Here is a 15426-nt window from a genome sequence, read left to right as displayed (position 1 = left end):
TTCGGATGTGTCTACATTTTGTGTTGCAAATGTCTGGTTTTGTAATGTATTTCAGTTGTTTCCTGTAATTAGTTAATATATCAGTTTTATCATGTACATCTTTTGTATAGTAATTTTATAAATTTACTGTTTGCAAAAGTATATATTATTCTAAATAATAGGGATGTTCTGGTAACTAACAGAAAATCCTGGACGTTTTTGGCACAACTTTTTTGATCTTTTGGTCTTCGATGCTGTTCGACTTTGTGCGTTTCGACTTTCAAACTTTTGTATTTTTGCGTCACTAGTAGATCTTGTACGGACAAAATGCACTTCTGGCGTAACAAAATTTTGAACTTGTTGCCTTTTGTTGGCTGTTGATCGTGTGTTTCTTTGTCAATTGTGGTCTCCAATTTATTTATATTGTAGTCCTGTGGTGTTGAGTTGTCATTTTAATGTTATATTTCACATGGCTATAAGAGAGGGAGGTTTGGCATGCCACAAAACCAGGTTCAACTCACCATTTTTTCCTTTAAAAATGTCCTGTACCAAGTCAGGAATATGGCCATTGTAATATTATAGTTCGTTTCTGTGTGTGTTACATTTTAACGTTGCGTCGTTTGTTTTCTCTCATTTTTGAGTGTAAATTCACATTGCGATAAGACGTATCACGGTACTTGTCTATCCCAAATTCATGTATTTGGTTTTGATGTTATATTTGTTATTCTCGTGGGATTTTGTCTGATGCTTGGTCCGTTTCTGTGTGTGTTACATTATAGTGTTGTGTCGTTGTTCTACTCTTATATTTATTGCGTTTCCCTCAGTTTGAGTTCGTTTCCCCGATTTTGTTTTTTGTCCATGGATTTATGAGTTTGAGTGCGGGAATGTCTCGCTACATTGAAGACCTGTTAGTGACCTTCTGCTGTTGTTTTTTCTATGGTCGGGTTGTTGTCTCTTTGACACATTTCCCATTTCCATTCTCAATTTTATATTGAACAGCGGTATACTACTGTTGCCTTTATTTAGAAAGAATTTTATTATGTCGCAACGCTTACAAAGATTTTTGTATGACATCTTAGTCTATATGATTGTCTCATACACTTGGTTTTTGGGTTATTTCGTATTCTGTTCTTATTATGCTTTTTTAATATCTATATAAGAACTTCCTAACACAGTCTATTTAGATAATGAAATTTCATTTTATTCATTTGCAATGTGATAACATACGAGAAGTTTTGTGATCATTAATCAAACTAGTATAGAAAACGTTCAGATATTTAGATAATTAAAACATGAATTAATTAAAGACAGTATTTTCCCCGGAAATGAAAAATATATATTATCAAGTAGAAAGATCGACATGATGTACAAAAAGTCTAATCTAAAGTAAATAAACCTTGTATAACCTTGTTAACTCTCTGTGATTGCAGACACATAATGTCAGGGTTCATGTTATATCGCCAGATCATTTATTAAAAATTCATTGATCAAGACAGAGATATAAGAATAAGATATTTCAATATATTTCATAACAACTATCTCATGACAGGCGTATCATTCTTACACACAAAAAATAATCTAATAATGATATGGAGTTGTCAAATTGTTTAAGCCTTCCAATTCATCTATTTTGCTTAAAACTATTCATTATTTCATTGAACATCTGAGTTTTTCTTGGGTAGGCAATTTTTAAGATCTTAGGATTTAGTCAATAATCATTCTTGGTCTTTTTTCAAAAATAAAAAGCATATACAATGATTTTTGGCGCGAGCCAATGTATGTGTTTAAGATTTCCAGTTACAATAAGCACACAAGCAAAGAAGAGAGTATTGTTGGAAAATACTTTCCAATGAAACAACGCAATAAACTCATCATAGATACCTGAATTACAGTTATGTGCGTCCGACAGGCGTTTCTTCTACATCTGTGACTATCAAATAAGAAAGTCAAAAAGTTCGAAGTTGAAGATCGTATATATATATTGCATAAGTTTGGGGTTGGCTAGTTTTTTAATAACAATCAATTATAGAGGAATTATTTAGAAAAATTATTATAGGGCCATTAATTTGGTAATCAAACGGAATTATAATTTGGTAATTAAAAGGTATTATAAATCTATCAAATAACTACCGTCATATGTTTATAAATAACTCCTCTGTCAGGCAGAACTATTTATATTTTTTTGAATTATTAACATAACTGCCTCATACTGTAATTGAAATCAAGGTATTAGCCATTTCATACCCGAAAAATATTTATTATTTTCTCTATAATTTGTTATGCAAAGATATCAATTTGGGCATATTTGGGTATAAAAAAACCAAATAAGTAGGAAATGGCTTCACCCAGTACTAGAAAACATACGATATAAATCACTTTCTTCTTGCTTAAATAATTCCAAATTCGGTTACTATGTTAAAATCATTTATCCCAAAAAGCAAAATAACAAAAATACCGAACTTTGAGAAAAATCAAAAACGATAAGCAAATGGCAAAATCAAAAGCTGCTCAAAATACACTAAAAGAATGGATAACAATCGTCATATTATTGACTTTGAACAGGCATTTTCTCATGTAGAAAATGGAGGATCGAAAAAAGGGTATTTATAGCTAGCTAAACCTCTCACTTGAAATATGTACTTACCATAAACAACAGGACAGGTGTCATATGGGGAGATGGATATGCTTAACCTGCCAGAGCACATGATGTCACACCGTTTGTTGGATTGTTTTCAATGTTCAGTCTTCACTTTTGTCTGTAGTCTATCAAAGTTATAAGCCTGGTACCTTTGATAACTATTTACACCACTGGGTCGATGCCGCTGCTGGTGGACGTTTCGTCACCGATGTTATCACGAGTCCAGAAGCCAGCACTTCGGTGTTGACATGAATATCAATTATATGGTCATTTTAAATAAATTAACTGTTTGCAAAAGTTAAAACTATTCGAAATACTAAGGATTCTCTTATCCCAGGCATAGATTACCTTAGTCGTATTTGGCACAACTTTTTTGGGGAATTTTGGATCCGCAATGCTCTTCAACTTATACCTGTTTGGCTTTTTAATTTTATTGAGCGGATGCATATATGTAGACGAAACGCGCGTCTGGCATATCAAAATTATAAGCCTTGTACCTTTGATAACTATTGTAGACTGCTTTTTGTTTCTTTCGTGCTTTTTTCATGACTTAAATCGACCTTTCTCCGATTATATAATGAGCTATACTTTTCCGTTTGATGTCTTTCGCATTTTTAATACTTACTATGTGGTTGCATCATAGTTTTGTCTTACTCGGTTTGGGATTTATGTGGTTCCCACGAATTTGAGAGATTTGAACTGATATTAGAGCAACCCTTACTATTTCAGAGAATTATTCATAGTAGCACGGGCTTTAGTTCTTTAAAAAGAGGGACGAAAGATACCAAAGGGACAGTCAAACTCATAAATCTAAAACAAACTGACAACGCCATGGCTAAAAATAAAAAAGACAAACAGAAAAACAATAGTACACACGACACAACATAGAAAACTAAAGAATAAACAACACGAACCCCACCAAAAACTAGGGGTGATCTCAGGTGCTCTGGAAGGGTAAGCAGATCCTGCTCCACATGTGGCACCCGTCGTGTTGCTTAAGTGATTACAAATCCGGTAAATAGTCTAATTCGGTAGGTCATATTCATGAAAGGGAAGGGGATTGTAGTTACGACGTAAGGAACATATCCGATATCATTTGTGAAACGGTTATTCCATAACGGTCAACCATCTCGTGATGGCGTCCGTAAAATTTACGAAGGGATGATTTCAACTTCACCATTTGGAACTCTTGGTTTAATAGCTTCCTTGTGAGCAGCAAACCTCTATCAAGAAAATCATGATAGGAAATGCAAGCACGGGAATATCGTATCAATTGGGAGATATATACCCCGTATGCAGGTGCTGCTGGAATGTTGCTACTTAGAAATGGAAAGTTCACAATTGGAAAGCTGAAATCATCTCTTTTGAATGTTATAATACGTACAAAATGTAAAGTTGCAATATTATATCAGAATATAAAAACAGATGTTATAAAGATTTAATGTGTATATAGGTCCAAGAATATCCATAGACCTAGAAAACAAACTAGCAAACCGCAAGGACATTGATAGAAGAGCACAAAACGATATGTTGTGTTCATTGTGTGGTTAATACCTTTTTCGATCACATGGTCATTGTCATTGCATGCTATATTCTGTTAGATGAAAAAGTAATTACTAAAGCAATCTTTAGAATCAAATTGGAAGATCATTCCACCAAATCCTCGTGACCTTCTGATAGAAGGTTCTAAAACGGATTAAATTTTGAAGATATTTTCATCATATAACTTAATTCATAATAGTGTTTTTAATTTATCAATTCAAGCGGCAATCAAAATAAAGAGAATCTCAACATTTGAATGAAATTATTATTGAAAGTTTTGAAATCCAGGGGGATCTTAATTACATCACCGGAACATTTCGAAATCTATTTTATACACAAGCAACCTCTCTGGATTTATTATCTGTTTTTCATTAGGAATGAGATAGTATGACATGCTGATTTGTTTAATTCCATATTTGAGATACTACACAATCTAAGGGGTTTGTATGTATCAAATAAAATTTATCAAATTAAGCAGCAATTGATGAAGAACAATCAATAGCCATATCACAATTGTTTGTGCATAAAATGTTCATGAGCGTTTAAACGTTCTCTTTATTTGGTATTTCCCTATAGAATTTTGAACATAAAACAGGCTTCTTATAATTTGAATCAAATCATCTATGTGCATCGTTATTTGTTTATGAAAATAGTCGTATTGTCAGTTTTGTCAATAGCTATATAACAACCTGGCAAAATAACCAAATAAGCAAACAAATGTGCTTCAGTTTGGACCCTGAGGTATAGCTTACTACTCATATTTCCAAATATATTACGGCAATATATGTGCCTTATTTTATTATCTTAACTATTACAATGTACAACAGTCCACCTTTTCAAAATGATACTGAAAGTCAAATAAATTTCAATAAATAAGCATTGTCTGATTTATCAATTTTATTTGCAGTGATAACAAGACACAGTCTGACAGAAGAAATTAACCTGCTTTCAATAGTGTATGTTTGTACAACTTGTAGAATGAAATAAGATCATTCATACATTTGAACTATATTACCTATATGCTGCAAAACACATTATTCGAATACGAACTTGTCAGAAAAAAAGAAAGAAATGTTTAGATAAACGTAGGCCAATGTAAATAATCTTTGTTATCATATTATACTTCAAATGTTTTGTATTGTTACAGAAAAAAGTTTCAGTATAGATGACATCTTGTATGAATCAAGTAGTTTAGATTTATAAAACAATCGAATGCAATTATTTTTAAAAAGTTTTTTTTTTAAAGAATGCATAAAATTGAGATTAGAAATGGGGAATATGTGAAAGAGACAATAACCCGACCGACCAAAGAGCAGATTACAACAGGAAGCCACTTACGGGTCTTCAACGCAGCGAGAAAATTCTGCACCCAACGGTGGGCCTCAGCTGGCCCTTGAATAAAAATATGTAGTTCAGTGAAGATAGACACTCTAAAACATATGAGGGTCAGTGAAAAAAACTATGTGAATTAAGTTTTTTATCCTTCATTGAACTTTTGATGTCGTCCCTAACTTTGGACAGGCGTAAAAATGCGCCGGGTTATATACATTCGACTAATTAATGTTTAACTTTAGCTTAGACTTTGAATATTAAAACACCTTGCTTATACAGGTTCAATTTTCCAGTTCAGAAATATTTTGTAAAAAGTGCAAGTCGATGTTAACACGATAAACACTTCTCTACAGATTTCAAAAGTGCAATAATTGTAATGCTTTTTTCATACAGTACAGGTGGTGTTCCATATTTCATTTCTTCCAGAATTAACAAACTAGTAATTGGTACTCTGAGAACCAAATTAGATCCTGGTAAATTGCAAAAAAAATTATTCCGCACTTGCATAACCCTACAGAAATGAAATACCGTGCAAAATAAAATGGAATACTTCTTTTGTGATGAGTCTGTCAATCATGGTTGAAAAAGATGATACCATGCAATTGTAGACGTAAATAAAAGAACCTAAAGGATCAAGGGCACGACAAGCCCACTTGAAAGATATACAAATACAGTAAGAGATCAACAATGAAAAATGGTACACATCAAATGTGTGATAAACCAAAGACATAAAAATACATCTAGTAAGAAATCAACAAGCGGTATGTTACAACATGTCAATTCAACCGAGACTATCAATGATATGAGTGAATATGTCGGTGGTTAAAATATGTTCTTTGGATCTCAACCTGTACCTTTTTTTATATCTATTAGTGGAAAAGCATAATATTTATAGAATTTCAATTGATTCATATAAAATTAGAAGAGGTTGAGAAGAAGGAGTGCACATTACGTTCACATAGGAATGCCGAAAATTTGTTGAGTGTACCTCAAAATTCAACAAATATGTTGTCAATAAGAAACTACAGCATATGGTCCTCTGTGTAATATGTTTTATGGGTTTTTTTCACTATTAACAAAATATGCCGTTTGGTATGCCAAAATATTATAGAGTATGTTAATCTTTTTTATGTTGAAAAGCATTGTGGACTATTTCTTTTATACAATTTTCAATTTCACATTTGGAATGGTGGTATACAGGGTTGAAGAATCTAAATTTATGATATAACTTATTTCAGAGAAAGATCGAAATTTTACACTATGAAGAAGTTCCTCAGAGTTTTTTTGAATCCATATATGGTTAATACCACTAAACAGGTTCACAGTGTTTCCAACGACACTCTTTCACTGCTCAATATTGTTTATCTCTTCATATTTGTTCTTTGGTCTTTGGCTGATTATTTTGATTCGCTCCTTAGTATATTGGTGCTCTTAATATCTGGAATAGTGATCAGTTTCATCAATGATAATCGTATTTGTGTTTGTTAATTTTGCACGGTTTTGAATTAAATAAGTAAAACCACGTACTATCTTTCTAGCTAGAAGGGTTTACTGACAAAAACACGTCCTCAATGCACTAAGTCAGACAATCTCTGGTATAAAAGATCCCATATAAATCTTTATTATTCATCTCTTCACATATACCATTCTGCATATTAACTGATTGATAAATCATCGTCTCCAAGTGTTGATTTTGTGTATATTACAAACCATGGCCATTACCATAGAAATATCAAAACAAACAGGGACTCGTGCATTATTTGACACTTAGGAGGCTTTATTAATTCTTTTCTACTCAAGTCTAATTAAATTATCGTAATGGACATAAGATATGAAAAGAAGATTTTTGCATTTATCTAAAAGCTTTGTAGTTTAGCATTGGGTAAAATAACGAGTAATGTCTGCCACACTTTTTATCATTCACAATACTTTTTTATTCTCATGAATTCAATTTATCATGCTATGTGTGTTTTGTTCGTGTGTTTCATCGGAAGAGCAAAATGAAGCTTGCATTATATTTTAACTTCACGTTCTGCTATATAAATAGTGTCCTCGCGAAGTGGTTTGGTTTAACGCATTTATCCTATCGAACTTGAAATAAAGGATTCAACAGATGCAATTAAGTGTGCCGCATATCTTGACTTCCTCTAGGAATATTATTTATGAGTGTCACTAAAATTTTTGAACATATTGTAAACTTTCCATTTAAGTGTAGCATAGTTCAAGAAGCATATGAATTATATACCCAGTTGATTCTATATTTAAAAGCTTCCATTTCATATCCTGATTTCCTTGTAGCTTGTTAAGAGTTTGTGCTTGTTTTCTATATATTGTTTTTGAAAACTATTGTTTATCTCTTGGTCGTTTTTTTTTTTGCAATAACATGTCACTGGAGTCGTTCACAAGAATCTACATATCAAACTTCAAAGTTGGAAATAGGAACGTTTGTATATAATGTCGTCTTAATGATTTGAATAGGAAGTCTGATAAGTTTGTCTTTAAGATAATTCTCTACTGTCATTCCTCACTACCTTTTGACATGCAATGATAATTAAGGAAGCTTTATTAGTTTGTAAAACTTCAGACAATTCGGTCAGGAATCCTATCATCGTTAATCATTGTTAATCTACAATCTTTACCAATATGTCTGGTCAAAAATATAGCTGGTATGTCTTCATTTACGGTACTATATATTGGTTTGATAAAAGCACAACGAAATCTTACTTTTATTTGGAAAACAGAAAAATGTACAAGTAGGTATCTAGGAATGTGTTGCTTTTAGTGTTATCTGAATTAAATGACAACGTGAACTACTCTTTGAATATTATATTAAAACCCTTTAACTTAACCAATTGTTTTTGAGGAATAAATACATGTGGTTCGGTTGTCTGGCAAAATTGGTCCGGTTATATTCATTTCTACGTAGGCAGCGCTGGTTTTGGTAAATTTTCAGCGACGAAGTTAAATTAAACGCGTCTGAATCAGTATATTCCGTACATTTCTTAAAATCATCTCAAACAGTTGTGGGATAACGGACACTTTAAGACTTCTACTATTTTATTTAATGGGGTTTCAAAAGACTTAAATACAGTTCGCTTCAAATAATATATCCAGCAATATTTTAATCATTTTTAACTTGAAACAGCATACTTTATATTGAAATCCATTCAAATGTAATGCTTATAACGAGCTGCTTCCATGTGGCAAACAAATCTTTATGAGCAATACTAGAAGTCTTTAACGATATATCAGGAGATTCGACGGATAATTTTTTTCAAACTTAAAATAACAGATCTAGATCGATTATGTAAAACATGCTTAAGACGAGGATTACATAACAAACAAAATTGAAAACAACACTATAAAAATATCATGTGTTCGGAGCGTTTTTCTGAATTTATCTTTATCATAAACACTCAAAGCCAAATATTTGAATGACAAGAATGTATATGAACCGAAACAGTGGATGAGATATATAAGTATCATTCCAAATTGTTTAGTAAAGATTGGAAGACTTATTTTTAAATGAACCTGATGAGTAACAAATTCCGGGATATTTGACCCTACATCTTTTGTTGTGTCGGACTTCAAAATTGATAAACACTATTTCATGTGGGTTTTTTTAACAGTAGTGAACATCTGAAATACATTGTATATAAAGGCAACAGTAGTTTACCTATAGTTCAAAAAGAAAGTTATAAAGTTATAAGCGCATATACAAATATACACATCTGATTTTGCTTCCTTCCTGTATCAGCGGAGATGTGTTGATCCTGCTAACATCTAAAGGGAAAACGGTACTATTACATTTTCCCAGTTGGCTTTTTGTGTACCAAGACAGGTGAAGGAAGTCAACTTAAGAGCGCTGTGATTGGATATAAGGGTACAATATATTATTTTTATTTATCTATGAATAACTGCAGTGTGTAAATTTACAATATAAAATTTTAAATTTTTAAAACCTATTAAAATATCTCTAGAGAATTATTCGAAAAGGCTTCCAAAATTTCATAAATTTGGTGTAAAATGACGGTGGGCATGGATAACATAAACAAGCTCCGTTGGAAATTGGTCATGATACTATTTGGCTTCAATTTTTAAAATAGAGAAATAAAGTATACTAACACCACACATTACTGTTTTATCCAGGTTTTTATTATTAAAAGTGGTAAATTTAGAAAATGTTAGTACTGTCGCTTATGGCAAAATAAATAGTACCGTTTTCCCTTAATGCTGTCGTTTCTTTATTAAAATTATGATGATCATGCTTGGGATCAGAATGAAAAATGTTTTCATCTGTGTAAAAGGAGAGGTTCAGTTTTGTATATAAGTCAGTAGCTTGATGATAAAAAATCTCAGTGGACAAATGGAACTGGATCAACAAATCCCTTTAAATTAAAAACAGATAACTCATATCCTAATTACAGAGCATCAAACACCGGGTGTCGGGTTTTTACTACTTATAGATATTTTCGAAAATCTACGGTACCGGCGTTTACATCTTCTACTTAATAAGCACATGCTGTTATACAATATCTATCTAGATTTTGGCGCATGGCAGATAATTGAGCGATCTGCAAATTGTGAGAGGTATTTTGTCTTAATTCTGCAGTATTTTACACAGAAACAGTAACGTTTAAAAATATGGATGATTGGATACTTTATTTAGAAGAACAACTGCCACGAACACCTAAGCCTGCACGGATATCACTACTGGCAGTTTGAAGTTGTTTTTTCCTTGGGTTACTCCAAAGTGTTCAAAATGCTTTTTTCCACTTCAATTCATCAATTGCATGTTTGATCGTAACACTGTATTTCGTTAAGGGTATTTAGAATTTCCTGTATTTTCTCCTTTACATTTACAGGTTTTCGAGCGATTTCCTGTCGTGTATATAGCTTTTATATTATAGGATAACGATTTGAAAATTGTGTCTCCGCTACTTTAAATCAACCTGGCCTATATTAAAGTCGTTTTACCGTGTCCTTGGTGTCCAAGGAAACCAGAGTGTATTTTATCAGCTAAAATAATTAGAAAAGGTTTGAGTTCGTCGATAATCTATCCAATGGGGAGAGGAACATGACCAGAGGTAATGTAACTCTTTAACCTTCGCCAGCTTGAGAGGAGGCTACAAACGACTGTTTTAAAAAAAAAAATGGAATACCACGTAAAAAATTCCAACACTAATAGAACACTTGTTGGTTTCACCGCAAATTCCGAATAGAAAATTTATAAAACCAATTACTGAATTTACATTTTTTACCTCAGCCAACTTTTACAAGGTTATCAATTCGGCAGATCTCGACATTTTGATACGGTCAATCTATTTGTTTAGTGTAGGTATCGGTACAAGTCACTGTATGAACGACTTTTAGAAAATATTTATAATAAGGAACATTCTGTTCATTAACCGATTTAAGTCTTCAAAAACGAATGTAACATATTGAAACTTTTGAGATACAGTGATAATGGATCTTATTTATATGCACATCATAAATAATTGATTGCAAACATTAGCAAGAGAAAAATGCAAAGGTAACATTTTAACTAATTGAATGGAACATACGACATTTCGAACTACTCGATAAAGCTTAACAATTTGACTAAGGATAGGAATTAAAAGACAAGTACTTGATAATAGAATTAAACTTCAAAGTTAAGAAATGAACTGATGCCCAATTATTAAATTATCCAAGAGATTTTCGTTGCAGATGTTTGATGTTTTTACTGGCTTCTCAAAGGAACAGTAAATAAGAAAAGTCTGACGAATAAACATTTTATATAAACAACTTGTGAGAACGAACAGTTTACGTATAACAATTGCTCTATTGAGTACTTGATGGTTAATTCGGCTATGATTTATTTATTTTCAAAGTTCAAATCTTTGCAACGTGAATAATTATACAACCATTCCCAATAAATAATATAACACCTCATTTTAAATAAGTATCTTAACATTGTTTTAAAAAAATTTAAGAGGTATATATTTATATATAGCATTTTGGAACTGAATAGCTCAGCTTGTATCTTCGTTGGCTCTATGTATTTCAATAAAAAGAAAGAGATGTGATAAAATTGCCAATAGTTAACAGTTCAAACGAAAAAAGTAAAGGTCTATTTTATAACCAATAAACGATAATTATATGTAACAAACAGCAACTAACGACAACCATTGAATCACAGGTTTTAAACTTGTGACAGGCACATGCAGCATATTTTGGAGGCACTCAACCCCTAACCTTTGGTAATGGCGTAAAAGCACACAAAGAACAAACTGTAAGGATAAATGGGGAATGAATCGAATCATCAGATAAAAACAAAGCCCCAAAACAACTAACATAAAGACGAAAGAAACATAGTACCGACTCAAGAGTACTCCCAACTACTGAAAATAAACTCATCATAGATACCTGGATTGAAATTTCATATTAACGCCAGACGCGCGTTTCGTCTACTAAAGACTCATCAGTGACGCTCGAATAAAATTTTTTTAAAAAGGCCAAATAAAGTTCAAAGTTGAAGAGTATTGAGGACCAAAAATTCGTAAAAGCTTTGCCAAATACAGCAAAGGTAATCTATTCCTGAGATAGAAAAGCCTAAGTATTTCAAAAAATCAAAATTTTGTTCACAGTTATTTTATAATGATGAACATATCAATGATAATTCATGTCAAAACAGAAGTGCTGACTACTAGGCTTGTGATACCTTCGAGGAAATAAATCTCCACCAGTAGTGGCATCGACCCAGTGGTTGTAAATAAACTCATCATATATAGATACCAGGATTGAAATTGTATATCTACGCCAGACGCGTGCGTTTCGTTTACAAAAGCCTCATCAGTGACGCTCGAATAAAAAATGTTAAAAAGGCCAAATAAAGTACAAACTTGATGAGCCTTGAGGACCAAAAATTCCTAAAAGTTTTGCCAAATACAGCTAATGTAATCTTTTCCTGATGTAGAAAAGCCTTAGTATTTCAAAGCTATTCCAAAGCCAGTAACAACTAATATATATTTAAAGCAAGTTCTCCCAGACTTAAGTATCAATCAGTATGGATTGAACAGACTGAGTGTAAGGACGTCATGAATATGCTGAATGAGTTTTAAAAGCATGATATTTCGCAATGCCAACTTATGAGTTCAAACTTTTAACAAAATGTTTTGAATTGTAAAACAATACATATTCAATTATATGTTTTTGATTCATCAAAATCAAAATCAGTGTAAATATCGATAATTAAAGATGTTGAAATGATATTCTGTTATCACAAGTTTATTCAATTGATCAACAAGTAAACATGAATCGGCACAACTATTTCGAAAATGTTTTGTTGTCAATGCTCATAAACACTGGAATTGTTTTTGACCTTCTAAATGTTTTAATACAAACGTCACTGGGGAGTCTTATTTGTAAACATAACTCGCGTCTCGAGTATTGAGCTTGTTTTCTTTTTCAAATGAAAACATAAATATATGATATGAATGCTAATGAGACAACTATCCATCAGATTTCTATGATGTGTATGTAAGCATTCATAGACAACTTTAAGGGCAACAGTCAGCATTTATATATTTTTTTACAATTATATCGCTAAGGTGTAGTTAGAGGTGGACGTTTTAAATAATAAAATCTGATGGTCATGTTTTAATCTTTTTGAAACAAAATTGTATCTTTATAGACTTCCGTATCACTATTTATTGGTATTTTGTAAGTTGCGGAGACAGGTGTAAGCTATAGGAGAATCAGAGAATCAACGCTTCATTTAAATGTGATATTGTATCTTAGAAATGACCATGAAAGATAAATAAATACTCTCCTTTTTATGTGAAGATAAATCAATTTATATTTGTCGATAAAAGTCAAGAGATTAGATCTTGCAATCTTGAAAAAGTATTGAAATGATATAAATCAAATAATTAGGTCTGTGCTGAAAGACATTTTGTTTTTGTTTTGCTTATTTATTCATTTTGTTCATCTACCATTTTTTTCGCAAAATTCACTAGATTTAAGTTTTGACCCAAGCTATCAATTGTCATCTTATGAGAGTTTTTCCCTCATTTTACAGTAAGCGGTTATCCGTAAACACCTACAGTTTTGTAATTTTAGATACTTCAGTTGGTTCATAACTTTCTAATTGAAGTCATGGTTAAATGACAATGTCCTGCTGAATTTTTTTTGTTAGTTCGCTTATCTCATCTTGAATGTAAGATAGATATAAAGGAACTGGTGCAAAATATTTGGGTTATTGGGAGGCTAAATGTTCATTTGGTCCAAAGCGATCGTATGACTTCTTGTAGCGTCATCGTACCTTTTATCTTTAAATTATTGATTGATTGAGTATATCTTCAAATTTGAACATAATAAAATCGACGGGCCGTTTGTATAATGATGGAAGGCAAACGACCTTGAAAATGGTCGACTGTAGATTACCTTGTAATACGTACAAAATCATATTTGCACTTATTTCATGAAACAATACCTCAAAATCTTACCAGAATAATGATGTCCCTTCGATGCAAATAAATCCATCATGTTGATAGTATTTACGTATTTAGAATAAAAGTACAAGTATAATATGTGGATACTCATAATAAAAGTACAAGTATAATATGTAGATACTCATATTATTATTAACACATGAATGTTATTTCTAGCTAAAAGAAAACTTAATGTTTTAAAAGCATTTTCAGTGCAAATTATTTTCGCTTTCAAAATGATTTGTTTGGCACCTATCAGGTTAATTAATGAACATGTACTTGCCACAAGATGTATTAAGAGGAAATAACAGCGTTCGTGATTGGTTATTTTAATTCATATTTACATGTCAATATTTCTTAGATGAGATGTTTATGTTTACTTTATTAATTGATATTTTGACATATTTATCAATATATATTGTTCGTTAGTTTTATCATCTTAAACCAAATTAGCAATAAAATTGAGAATGGAAATGGGAATGTGCCAAAGAGACAACAACCCGACCATAGAAAAAAAACAACAGCAGAAGGTCACCAACAGGTCTTCAATGTAGCGGGAAATTCCCGCACCCGGAGGCGTCCTTCAGCTGGCCCCTAAACAAATATATACTAGTTCAGTGAGAATGAACGCCTTACTAATTTCCAAATTGTACACAAGAAACTAAAATCAAAATAATACAAGACTAACAAAGGCCAGAGGCTCCTGACTTGGGACAGGCGCAAAAATGTCAACACATGGCGCCATGCTAACTTTTCTTCTTGCTGTATTATATTTTATGATTCGAGAGGATTGTAAATCAAACCATCATAAGTTAGAGACAATCTGAAAATAAACCATGTTGAACCATATCGTTGCATAATATTCAAACATGTACTAGTCTATGTGGATAGGAACACAAAAGTGGCTATAAAAGGTTACATTAAATTTCATGCCGTAAAAAAACATTAAAATTGTCATGATGAAGTAAATATAGGTGCATCGACCTATAATTTGGATTAGGTAGGGAGCGTACACATTGTAAAAACGCATATCGAAATCGGACAATGTAATACCGTATCAGAAGAATGCCTTCGTATCGAAAGAATACCTTGGGTCCTTGGGTTGTTGAAACATGATCATGTTGAAACATGATCATTTTTAGACTCGGACGATATAGATCTTGGCATATTTTATTGAGACCTGTCTACCATTGAAGCATATCTTTACTTTCAGAACTTTTTCTTTGTTTGTATCGTTTGTTTGCTGTCCCATTTACGTATCATCTCAAATTTTGTTACAGACATTTCAACATAAAAGATGGGTCTGAGATACTCTTTTCTATTTTTAGTTCATAAATATATGGCAAAACTTATGATACGTAGGAAGTTTTAGACCAATCTATTATAAAAATTATCTTCGGTTCATTTATTAAAGTAAAACTTTGGAATGCAATGAAATGAATAGGATAAAATTGAGAATGG

This window comes from Mytilus edulis, chromosome 9 (genome assembly GCF_963676685.1).
Source record: "Mytilus edulis chromosome 9, xbMytEdul2.2, whole genome shotgun sequence".
Taxonomy (NCBI): Eukaryota; Metazoa; Mollusca; class Bivalvia; order Mytilida; family Mytilidae; genus Mytilus; species Mytilus edulis.
Note: the sequence above shows the minus strand (reverse complement) of the source record.